The sequence below is a fragment of the Hyaena hyaena genome, unplaced genomic scaffold (genome assembly GCF_003009895.1).
Source record: "Hyaena hyaena isolate Hyena2069 unplaced genomic scaffold, ASM300989v1 scaffold_1392, whole genome shotgun sequence".
Classification (NCBI taxonomy): Eukaryota; Metazoa; Chordata; class Mammalia; order Carnivora; family Hyaenidae; genus Hyaena; species Hyaena hyaena.
In genome coordinates, this window is record NW_024082021.1 from 336460 (window position 1) to 347556 (window position 11097).

General features: G+C 37.7%; 1 pseudogene; it reads right to left on the minus strand.

Moving 5' to 3' along the window:
- Positions 1–7994: 7994 nt before the first annotated feature.
- LOC120225406 lies at positions 7995–8600 on the minus strand (annotated as a pseudogene).
- Positions 8601–11097: the final 2497 nt, after the last annotated feature.

Below are 11097 nucleotides of genomic sequence, written 5' to 3' on the forward strand. Positions count from 1 at the left end.
TTTACAGGGACAAACAAAACCTGGAGAATGTTAGGGAGTGGGGGAAATGGGCGGCTTCTCTTCACGTGGTGTCATCAAGGACAGCCTCACTATCTTGGTGACCTATACCAGAGGAGCAGGTAGGAGCCACACAGGTCCGGGAGGGGTTGGGTTGAGGGCCGGAGTTGAGAAGTGATCTAAGCAGAGGGAAGAGTAAAAAGTAATTATCTTTTATTAAATTATCTTTTCAATGGAGTTCCAGGTCACATAGGGTTTTGTAGGTCATAGTGAAGACATTGACTTTGATTCGGAGCTGGATGGGAACTCTTGCAGGGTTTTAATCAGAGGAGTGACATGAACTGACAATATTTCTAACAGTCATTAGCACGCTAATGTTAAGACTAGACTCTAGGGAGATGGAGGTGAAAGCAGGACTTTGTATCTTTGTGGACAATTAAAATACATTAAGTAATCATGGGGGGAATACATACATACTCTGCTCTCCAATACCGGCTTTTCAAAGGATGAAAATCCTTTTACCAAGTCACGTTTTCCTCTTAAATTTCCCAGAGTTTGAATCTAGATCACTTTTCATCAAAATACTCTAGTTGGATTTATTATTGCTCTGGAAAAAGAAATGGAAAGAACCTATATCCTCAAGGCCTTTTTCTTAACATGAAGAATTGTTAGTTTTAGCTAAGTTTCCCCAAATGCCTAATAAGATAAGCACTTAGAGAATGCTAAATAATACTATAACAACCTTTAAGTGTTCTTGGTATAAGCCATTCCTAAGAACTTAATTTTCTGACATAACATAGTGTTAGGGAAACTGCTAGTCACCATCTCATTTTACAGATAAAGAAATAGGCCCAAAGTTTCACAGCTAAGAAAGGAACTCAGCTCTGTCCAGCTAAAAGCATTTCACTAGTCATTTCTATCTCAGTTGAGTGTGTTGTGGCTTGTCCTATAGGAAAGCATGTTTTAAAGCATATCCGCAATCTGAATCACCCTCTTCTACACTTCCTTAGGAAATAAACTTCTCTTGCCCTCTTTAAAAAAAAAAAAGATAGGATGTTTGGTTGGCCTTAATTACAGGAGAAGAGATGAAACAGAAAAACATAGGGGTGCCTCGGTGGCTCAGTCAGTTGAGTGTCCAACTTCAGCCCAGGTCATGATCTCACGGTTCGTGGGTTCAAACCCCGCATGAGACTATGTGCTCATAATTGGGAACATGGAGCCTGCTTGGAATTCTCTCTCTCTCTGTCTCTCTCTCTCTCTCTCTTTCTCTCTCTCTCTCTCTGCCTCTCCCCCTCGCCCAATCACTCTTTCTCTCTCAAAAATAAATATTTTAAAAATTTAAGAAAAATATGTAGAGCTGGGAGTCAAAGTGGAAATCCTACCCTCTTGGATTCATTAGTCCCTGTGTAAGCATAAGGTCCACACCTAAACCACATCATCTGACCATGAACTCAAACCTGAGAGGACAGCTGTGTCTGGCCACCCTGGTGCTAGAAGTTGTTAAAATGATTGGCTTGGGGTCACCTGGGTGGCTCAGTCAGTTAAATGCTTGACTTCAGTTCAGGGCATCATCTTAGGGTTAACAAGTTAGAGCCCCGTGTTGGGCTCTGTGCTGACCACTCAGAGCTTGGAGCCTGCTTTGGATTCTTTGTCTCCCTCTCTCTCTCTCTCTGCCCTCCCCCTGTTCATTGTCTCTCTCTCTTCCTCTCTTAAAATTAAAAAAAAAAAAAAGTGATTCACTCAGTGTCAGATGGAGTGAATTGACGTAATCTCCTTCAGCCTGATCTAAGAGAAGTTACAAAAGCTAAGAGACCCGAGGCTGTCAGAAAATAAATCAACCATTTACCAACAACTCAAACTACAGTTGCCTCTGATGATGCAGATATCCTTCTGGGGAAAATTGGTCAAATTTGACCTTTAAAAAAACAGAATGATTGGCTAATTATCATTACTGTTTTTTAAAAGTTAATCTGTCAGAATATGAATAAAACAACCTTTAGGGTATTCTAGGGGTGAAAAAAGAATTTAGGTAGAAAGTAACAATGATTTCAAAGAGCCATGCTAGGAGAGAGACGTGGTGGCCCTTCTGGACCTGTTGCAACCTTACGTGAATGTCACTCCTAAGCCTGGTTGTGCCACTTGGGACACGAAGAATGCAAACCCAGGCGGGCAGCTGCTGATCTAAAACCAGGGAAACAAAGCTGAGAAGCTGTCAGCAGGCAGGTTTGCTCGAGAATTCTCAGAGAAGCCTCCATCAGGACTGCCAGGGTGCTTGCTTGAGAGGCGACCAGGCACTGGGAGGGCATGGGGCAGGAGGCACCTCACCTGGAATCAGAGATTTGAGGCTGTGGGGGGACAGGCTCAGATGCTCTTGAGAGGGTGTGGTTGCTCAGGGAGCTGAGACTGTACATCCTCCTGCTACGGCCATGGAAGACTTGCCTTCAGAAGGAGGCTTTGTACTGTCTGCATGTAAAAATTGTTCTGCACAGTCATCTAAGTCGCCAAGTATTTTGTGTATGCACAAAGCATTTTGACCTCACAGAAAAAAAAATACCCAAGGGCAAAATAGTTTTCACATTTCAAGATAATGTGTTTTCTTACGTCTTTCCCTTGCCTTGTCTTCATCATCATCGCCGTCATTAAGCTGGATAACTAGTGACCAGGAATGGGTTAGTCCCAAGATGAAGTGGATTAAGGGGAGGAATTTATCAGAATATATATGGGGATATCAGTTAGTCTCTGGGCACCTCCAGAAAAAGGCATTCTCAAGATAGAGTATATTATATATTTAAAAAATATTTCCTTAAACACTAGATTAGAAGTGATTGGCAGGGGGCAGAGGAGAGAAGTAAAGAGACAACTAAAATATTTCATAGTTGACCTTTATTTTTATCACCCATCTGGGGAGATTAGCCTTTCTGTATTTGTTTCCTGAATTATGTGTATGAATTTGCAAACTTAGAGAACAGGATTTTTTAAACTTAAAAAATTTTATCACAAATAGCTTTATAGACAAAAAGCATTTTTGCTTTTAAAGCCCTTTATCAAATGGACAAATACAAAATATTAACAATAACACCAAAAAATGGTAAAGATATAGAGCACTCTCATTTTTACTAATGAAAATATAAATTGGTACAACCCTTTTGAAAAGCATTTTGTGAAGTATGTCAACAGCCTTACAAATGTGCATCCTCTTAGTCCAGCAATGATAACTATACTGGCAATATACCTATGAAAATAACTTGAGGGGCACCTGGGTGGCTCAGTCAGTTAAGCAGCTGACTCTTGATCTTGTCTCGGTCATGATCTCATGGTTCATGAGGTCTAACCCCTCTTGGGGCTGTCAGTCCAGAGCCTGCTTGGATTTGTCTCTCTCTTCCTCTCTCTCTCTGCCCCTCCCCTGCTCACACTCACGTGCGTTCTCTCTCTCTAAAAAAAATAGATGAAAAAATAACTTTAAACATACAGAAAGCCTTATTTAAAATCTGTTTAGGGGCGCCTGCATGCCTCAGTCAAACATTTGACACTTGATTTCTGCTCAGGTCATGATCTCCAGGTTTGTGAGATCAGCCCTGATTTGTCTGTGTGCTGACATTGCAGAGCCTGCTTGGGATATTTCTCTCTCTCTCTCTCTCTCTCTCTCTCTCTCTCTCTCTCTCTCTCTCGTCTCTCTGTTCCTCCCCAGCCCCTACTCCCTATCTCTCTCTTAGAACAAATAAAATAAACTTAAAAAAAGTTTCCAGAAATAAAGATAAAATTGAAATTTTTAAAAAATCAGTGGATGGATTAACTGATTGGACGTGACTGAGGGGAAAAAATCAGTGAAATGAAATACAGATCTGAACCAACTATGCAGAATGCACTATAGCATTAAATATGAAGAGGGATTAAAGGACACGATAAAATGAGAGGTTCTAACCTATAGCTAATTGAAGTTTCAGAAGGAAATAATCAAGAAACTGTGTTAGAAGCAGTAGTTCAAGAGGGATGGCCAAAAGTTCCCAGAAGTTTAAAATACAGATTTAAGAAATCCAAACCATTCCAGGCAATATAAATAATAACTTCTAGATCTAAATTATAGTGAATCTGTCAAACTTTAAAGGCAGTGATCTGTAAATCAGTTAGAAAGTAAAGATGTTTCTGAAAAAGGCACTGTAAATAGCCCAACTGAGTGATTTTTTTTCTACAACAATAATGAAATCCAGAATCCACACAATCCAGACAGTGATATTCTAAAGCGTTAAGAAAAATCAGCATACAATGGAATGTATGGTGAAATTGTCTTTCAAGAGCAAGAGGGGAAAAATAATATATCCAGGCTAAAAGAAGACAAGGTACCAGAATTTACCATCAACAGATTCTTATTAAAGATGATTCTCAATAATGAGCTTCAAGTAGAATACCAAATGGATAGTCACAGGTCCAGAAAGGAATGGTAAGCAAAGATACCTGTAAATACATAGGTAAAACTAAAATATTGAGTACATTAAAAAAATAACTACTTTATGAAATTAAAGAAGTATAAAACTAAATACTAGACAATAATGGCCCTACAACTTTAGAAAATTTTGATTCTGTCTGAAGCATTCTGATGTCTTTTTATTTGGAAAGACGGTAAAGGTATCGATTAACATTAGAATTTTTACATATCCAGGTTAAAGTACTTGGGATAACTACTAAAGGAAAGAATATGGAAAATATAACCTCCAAACTCCTAGAAGGCAAAATGAAAAACAAATTTAATCACTGTTGAAAAGCCCTAATTAGGAATATATATGTGTATGTATGTGTGTATACACATACATATGTATGTATACACATATGTACATATATAGGTGATAAACTATTTTGGGGTATTTTACTGATAAATAATTGGCATATAACATTGTATAAGTTTAAGATGTACAACATTCTAATTTGATACACTTATATTGCAGTATGATTGCCATTGTACCTCTAACTCATCACATAATCATCATTTCTTCATATCTATTTTCTTAGAAAGTTTACTGTTTATAATAGTTTTGTCTATAATCACTAGACAAAGATCTAGTGATTTATTAAATTCAAGTATGTATGTATGTATGCATGCATCCTTAAACAACATCTCTCCCATTCTCTCACTCTCCAGCACTTGATAACCACTATTCCCACGATCGTTTTTGAGTCCTGTTTTTTTGAATTCCACATATAAGAGACCTCTGACTTAACTTAGCATAACATCCTCAAGTTCGATCCATGTTGTCCCAAATGGCAAGATTTCCTTTCTCTCAGGGCTGAATAGTATTCCACTGTGTGTGTGTGTGTGTGTGTGTGTGTGTGTGTGTGTGTGTGTATAAGTTCAAGAGAGGTGGGGGGGGAGGGAGAGGGAGGGAGAGGGAGAGATCTTTCATCTTTATTCAGCCATCAATAGACACTTGATTTGTTTCCATATCTTGGCTATTGTGAATAATGCTGCAATCAATATGTGAGTTCTTATATCTATTTGGTAACCTGTTTTCATTTCCTTTAGATATATACCTAGAAGTGAGATTGCTGGATTGTATGGCAGTTCTATTTTTAATTTTTTGAAAAATCTCTATATGGTTTTCCCAGTGTCTGAACCACTTCACAATCCCAACAGTACACATGGGTTCCCTTTTCTCCACATCCTTGCCAATCTATATTGTCTCCTGTGTTATTGACGGTGGCAATTCTTCCAAGTGTGAGGTGATATTTTATTATGGTTTTTATTTGCATTTCCCTTACAATTAGTAATGTCGAGTGCCTTTTTATGTACCTGCTGGCAGCTTGGGTGTCTCCTTTGGAAAAATGTCTATTTAGTGTCTTTGCCTGTTTTTTAATTGTTTTATTTGTTACTGATTTGCAAAAATTCTTTGTAAATTTTGAATATTGACCTCTTATGGTTTGCAAATATTTTCTCTCCACATATGTTGCCTTTTTATTTTGTTAATTGCTTTGGCTGTGCAGAAAGTTTGATGTAGTTCCACTTGTTGATTGTTTTTCTTTTGTTGTTTGTGGTTTTGTTGTCCTGTCCCAAATATCATTGCTAAGACTGATGCCAGCAAGCTTCTTCCCTCTGTTTTCTTAAAGGAGTTTTACAGTATCAGGTCTTCTGTGTAAGTCTTTGATTGATTTTTGAGTTAATTTTTGTTGAGTGGTATAAGTTAAATTTCACTTTTCTGTATGTCCTTATCCAGTTTTCCCAATGTCATCTGTTAATGAGACTACCCCTTTCCTCCTTTTTGATGCTCTTAGCTCCCTTATTAAATACTAGTTGACTGTATATACCAGGGCTTAATTCTGGGCTCTTTATTATGTTCTAGTGGACTATGTGTCTATTTTTATGCCAGTATCATACTGTTGTAATTACAATAGCTTTTTAGTATCGTTTGAAATCAGGAAGTATGATGCCTCCAGTTTTGTTCTTCTTTCTCACAATTATTTGGCTATTCACAGACTTTAATAGTTCCATACAATATTTATGATTTTTGTCCTGTTTATGTGGAAAAATGCCATTGGAATTTTGATAGGGATTGTATTGAGTCTACAGATGGCTTTAGGTAACATAGATACCGTAACATAATCCCTTCTAATCCGTGAACATGAATGTGCTTCCATTTGTTTGTGTCTTCTTGGATTCCTTTCAACAAAGTCTTGTAATTTTCATTGTATAAAACTTTGACTTGTTTGGTTAAATTTATTCCTAGGTATTTTGTTGTTTCTAATGCTAGTGTGAGTGAGATAGTTTTCTTTTTTTTCTTTTTCAGATATTTGATTTTCAGTATTTAGAAATGCAACTGATTTCTGCTTTGATTTTACATCCTGCAACTTTAATGAATTCATTGATTAGACTGAAAAGATTTTCTATGGGATTTTCAATATATAAAATCATATCCTCTGTATATAACAATTGGTACTTCTAACTTTTTAAATTTATTTTTGAGAGGGATACAGAGTGCAAGTGGAGGAGGGAAGAGAGAGGAAGAAAGAGTGATTAAGAGAGAGAATCCGAAGCAGGCTCCAGGCTCTGAGCTGTCAGCACAGAACCCGATGTGGGGCTTGAACCCAGGAACTGTGAGATCATGACTTAAGTTGAAGTTGGATGCTTAACCAACTGTGCCACCCAGGTGCCCTAACAACAACTCCGACTTCTTTTCTGAATTGGATGCCCTTTATTTCTTGGTCTTGCCTGATTGCTCTAACTAGGGCTTCCAGTCCTAAGTTGAATCAGAGTGTGAGAGTGGGCACCCTTGTCTTGTTCCTGATCTTAGAGAAAAAGCTTTTAATTTTTCCTCTGTTGAGCGTAGTGCTCATTGTGGACTTGTCATAGGTGGCCTTTATTATGTTGAGGAATGTGCCTTGAGGGTTTTTATTATGAATGTTTTTTTCAAAAGTTTTTTCTGTATCTGTTGAGATGAATATACAATTTTTATCTTTCATTATTAATGTGATATATCACTATTGATTTCTTGTATGTTGAAGAATCCTTGCATCTCAGAGATAAATCCCATTTGGTCATGGTGTACAATCCTAATGAGTTCTTAAATGTCATTTGCCAGTATCTGTTGAGGATTTTGCATCTACTTTTTTTTTTTTTTTTTTCCCCAGGGATATTGCATCATAGACTCACAGAGTGAATTTAGAACTATTTCCTTCTTTGTAATTTTTGGAAGATTTGAGATATACAGTTTTGTATATATAAACCACATCTTGGTGATGGACATTGAGGAGGGCACTTGTTGGGATGAACACTGGGTGTTGTATGGAAGCCAGTTTGACAATAAATTATATTAAAAATGTTTTTAAATCAGTTTTGCCCAACTGTGGTGACTCCTACTTAATTTTTTCCATCCTTTCACTTTGAATTTATGTCCGTCCTTAAAGCTGAAGTGGGTGTCAACATATTTTGAGGTGTTTTTTTTTTTTCCTTAGAAATTCTATTTACTTATACTGAGAGTATTAATATCTGACAACTGTCCAGTGAAAGACTGTCACCAAGTCATCATGTCAGGACTCCGAGAAAGACCTATCACATCTCCAGAATGCCACATCTCCAGGATGAATGTGGTGGTCTGCTGGGTAGTTTCAATGTTCCTTAAGGCACAAGTTGTATCCCCTTAAATTGTGACAATTTGGCTTCATCTAAAAATCAACAGCAGGACAGGTAGCCTGTGTGACCTGGTAACTCTAGGCTCACTCTGACGATTCCCTCTCTGGTTTTTAAGTTATATATGGAGAGGATGTTGTGCAGTCCTCTGCATTCAATGTAATTTCCAGGGGAGCATAGGCACAGGTCATCACCCATGAGGACCTCAGAGGGATAGCATGCATCTTATTTGTTGTAGAACTAATCCAAATAATTAATTTTCCATTTAGGGAAGCCTGACTAGTAACCTTGAATCCTATCCCCAATGCATCACATAGATTTTTAGCTAGATGCCCCCTCAGTATACCTCTTGTTCACATCTGTATTCAACCCACGGAATCCATATTTGATGTGATCTGAGTAGTGTTGCATCATTACATGCTTTCCTGGCATCCTGGATCTGATTCCAGAGCTGTTTGGCTTTCTGCCTCAACTGTTCCAGTTTACTCATCCTTTGTTTACCTCAGAAATTAACAAGCAAAAACAACATGGAATTTAAAAACACACTTGCAGGGCACCTGGGTGGCTCAGTCGGTTAGGTTAAACGTCCCACTCTTGATTTTGGGTCCGGTCATGATCTTGGGGTTCTTGTGGTCTTGTTTGTTGGGTTTTTGTTTGTTTTTATTCATCCAGCCACTCTGCCTTTTGTTTGGTGACTTCAATTCAGCTACATACAGAGTAGTTATTGATATGTAAGGACTTAACTATGTCATTTTATTAGTTGCTTTCTGGACATTTTATATTTTCATTATTTCTTTTTCCCTCTGTTCCTGCTTACCTTTGTAAATTTGTTCTATTGTGGTATTGTTTCCTCTGTCTTTTGTAAATCTAGATTTTTGCTTTGTAGTTACCATAGGGCTTACATAAAACCACTCATTTTAGGCTGGTACCAACATGTCTTTGATTGCCTATAAAAACTCTACCCTTAAACCCCTCCCTTTTATTTATCTGTGCCACAATATACCTCTTTTTATGCTGTGTATTTATTAACAGCTTATGGTAGCTATAGTTATTTTTACCACTCTTCCTTTAACCTTCAATTTTTTTAAATTGGTTAATAAACCAATTTTATTGGTAAATAAATATTTATATATTGCTAAATATCCTAATAAAGAGTTAAAATTTTCTAATTCTGACCATTTTTCACCTTTACCAGTGTGTTGTCTACTTTCATAGGTTTTCATGTTGCTCATTAGCAACTTTTACTTTCAGCTTGAAGAACTTCTTTTATCATTTTTTGCAAGGCACATCTAGTGGTGGTGAATTCAGTCAGCTTTTGTTTGTCTGGGGAGGCATTTATTTCTCCTTCATGTATGAAGGATAACTTTGCCAGATAAAGTATTCTTGGCTGGCAGTTTTTCTTTCAATGCTTTGAGTGTGTAATTCTGCTCTCCTGACCTGTAAAGGTTCTGCTGAGAAATCAGCTGATAGACTAATGGGGGTTCTTTTGTAGGTTTTACACTTTTATTCCCCCCTGACTTCCACTAAGATTCTTTATTTAGGTGTGATTATTGACAGTTTCATTATAAGGTGTCCTGGAGGTCTTTTTGCATTGAAGTAATAGGCTAGTCTATTAGTTTTGTGAACCTCTATGTCCAAGTCTTTCTCCAGGTTTGAGAAGTTCTCAGCTATTATTTTTTTTTTTAAATAAACTCTGATCCCCTTCTCACTCTCTTCTCTTTCTGGACTTCTGATTATTCTGATGTTTGTCTTTTGATGAAGTCTCCTAGTTCATGTAATGTAAAACGATTTTTCAAAGCAAGGGAACATTAGACACAAAGATTAAAATAGTGTTCTCTCTTGACAGGATAAGTGGGCCTGTGTCCAAAAGGAACACACAGAATTCTAGGATTGGCAATGACTTTTGGCAATGACTTCTGTCTTCTAGTGTGGATGGTGGGCACATACCACTTGGATTACCATCCTTTATAACTTTAAGTAGTTTCGTAAGTATCATTTTACAGGTATTGAGTATTTAACAGAAAGTACAGTATAAGAGTTTCATAGAGAATTCCATATCCAATACAATTAGAATTATATAAACAAAAATATATAAACATTAAAGACAAATATACCAAAATGCTTTCTAAAAATGCACTTAAGGATTAATGAATAGAGAAAGGGTTAACATTAAGCAGGGAGAAAGAAGGGAGCCTTAGGGAGGCCGACTTCAGCAAGTAGGAGGCTGACTGAGCAGCAGGGCCTGAGGGGGGGCGGGGAGGAAGAGGGTAAAGGTATTCTGCCCAGGCTAGATGCCATGCAGGAAGTCTCACAAACTTTCTGCTAAAGTCCTGATGAAATGTCAGAGACCGAAATCCTCAGTGGGTACCCAGTCAGGACCCCCCCTCACTCTTGAGAGCTTTATACATTCCCTCAATAAACTCTATCACTTTGCTCACTTTGTTGTCCACAAGATTTCTTCTTTGACTCTGTGAGGCAAGGACCAGCCTCTCTCTCACCCTCCTGTAACAGTAGACCGAGCGGGAATTTTTTGCTCTACTTACTTTTCTGTATTCTATGAATTTTATTCAATAAGCATGCATTAATTTTATAATTAAAAAGTGAGATTGTTTTAGATCATTCCATGATGTCACTAAGTCTAATATTTAGAAGATAGCATTTACTTTCAAAGCATCAAAACAATGTGCACAAGAGTAGGAATTATGAGTAGCCTCTCTGAGTGGCCTTTCTGAATATTAGTAGGGAGGGGGTATGTTCCTTCCCTACTGAAGGGTCGATGACCCTGCTAGAATCCCATGAAATGTTGACTTTGAGAGACCCTGCCGCTCAGATCCCACAACCAGTCCACTTGAGAAGTCTAGTAGCTCATGTCTCAAGAGAACTCCCGCATCCATTCCTCCTCCCATCCTCAATAAATCCGATTTAGAGTAACCATGCTGCTCTTATTTACCCTTTTGAAATTATGCTGCGTTCACTTATACAAATTC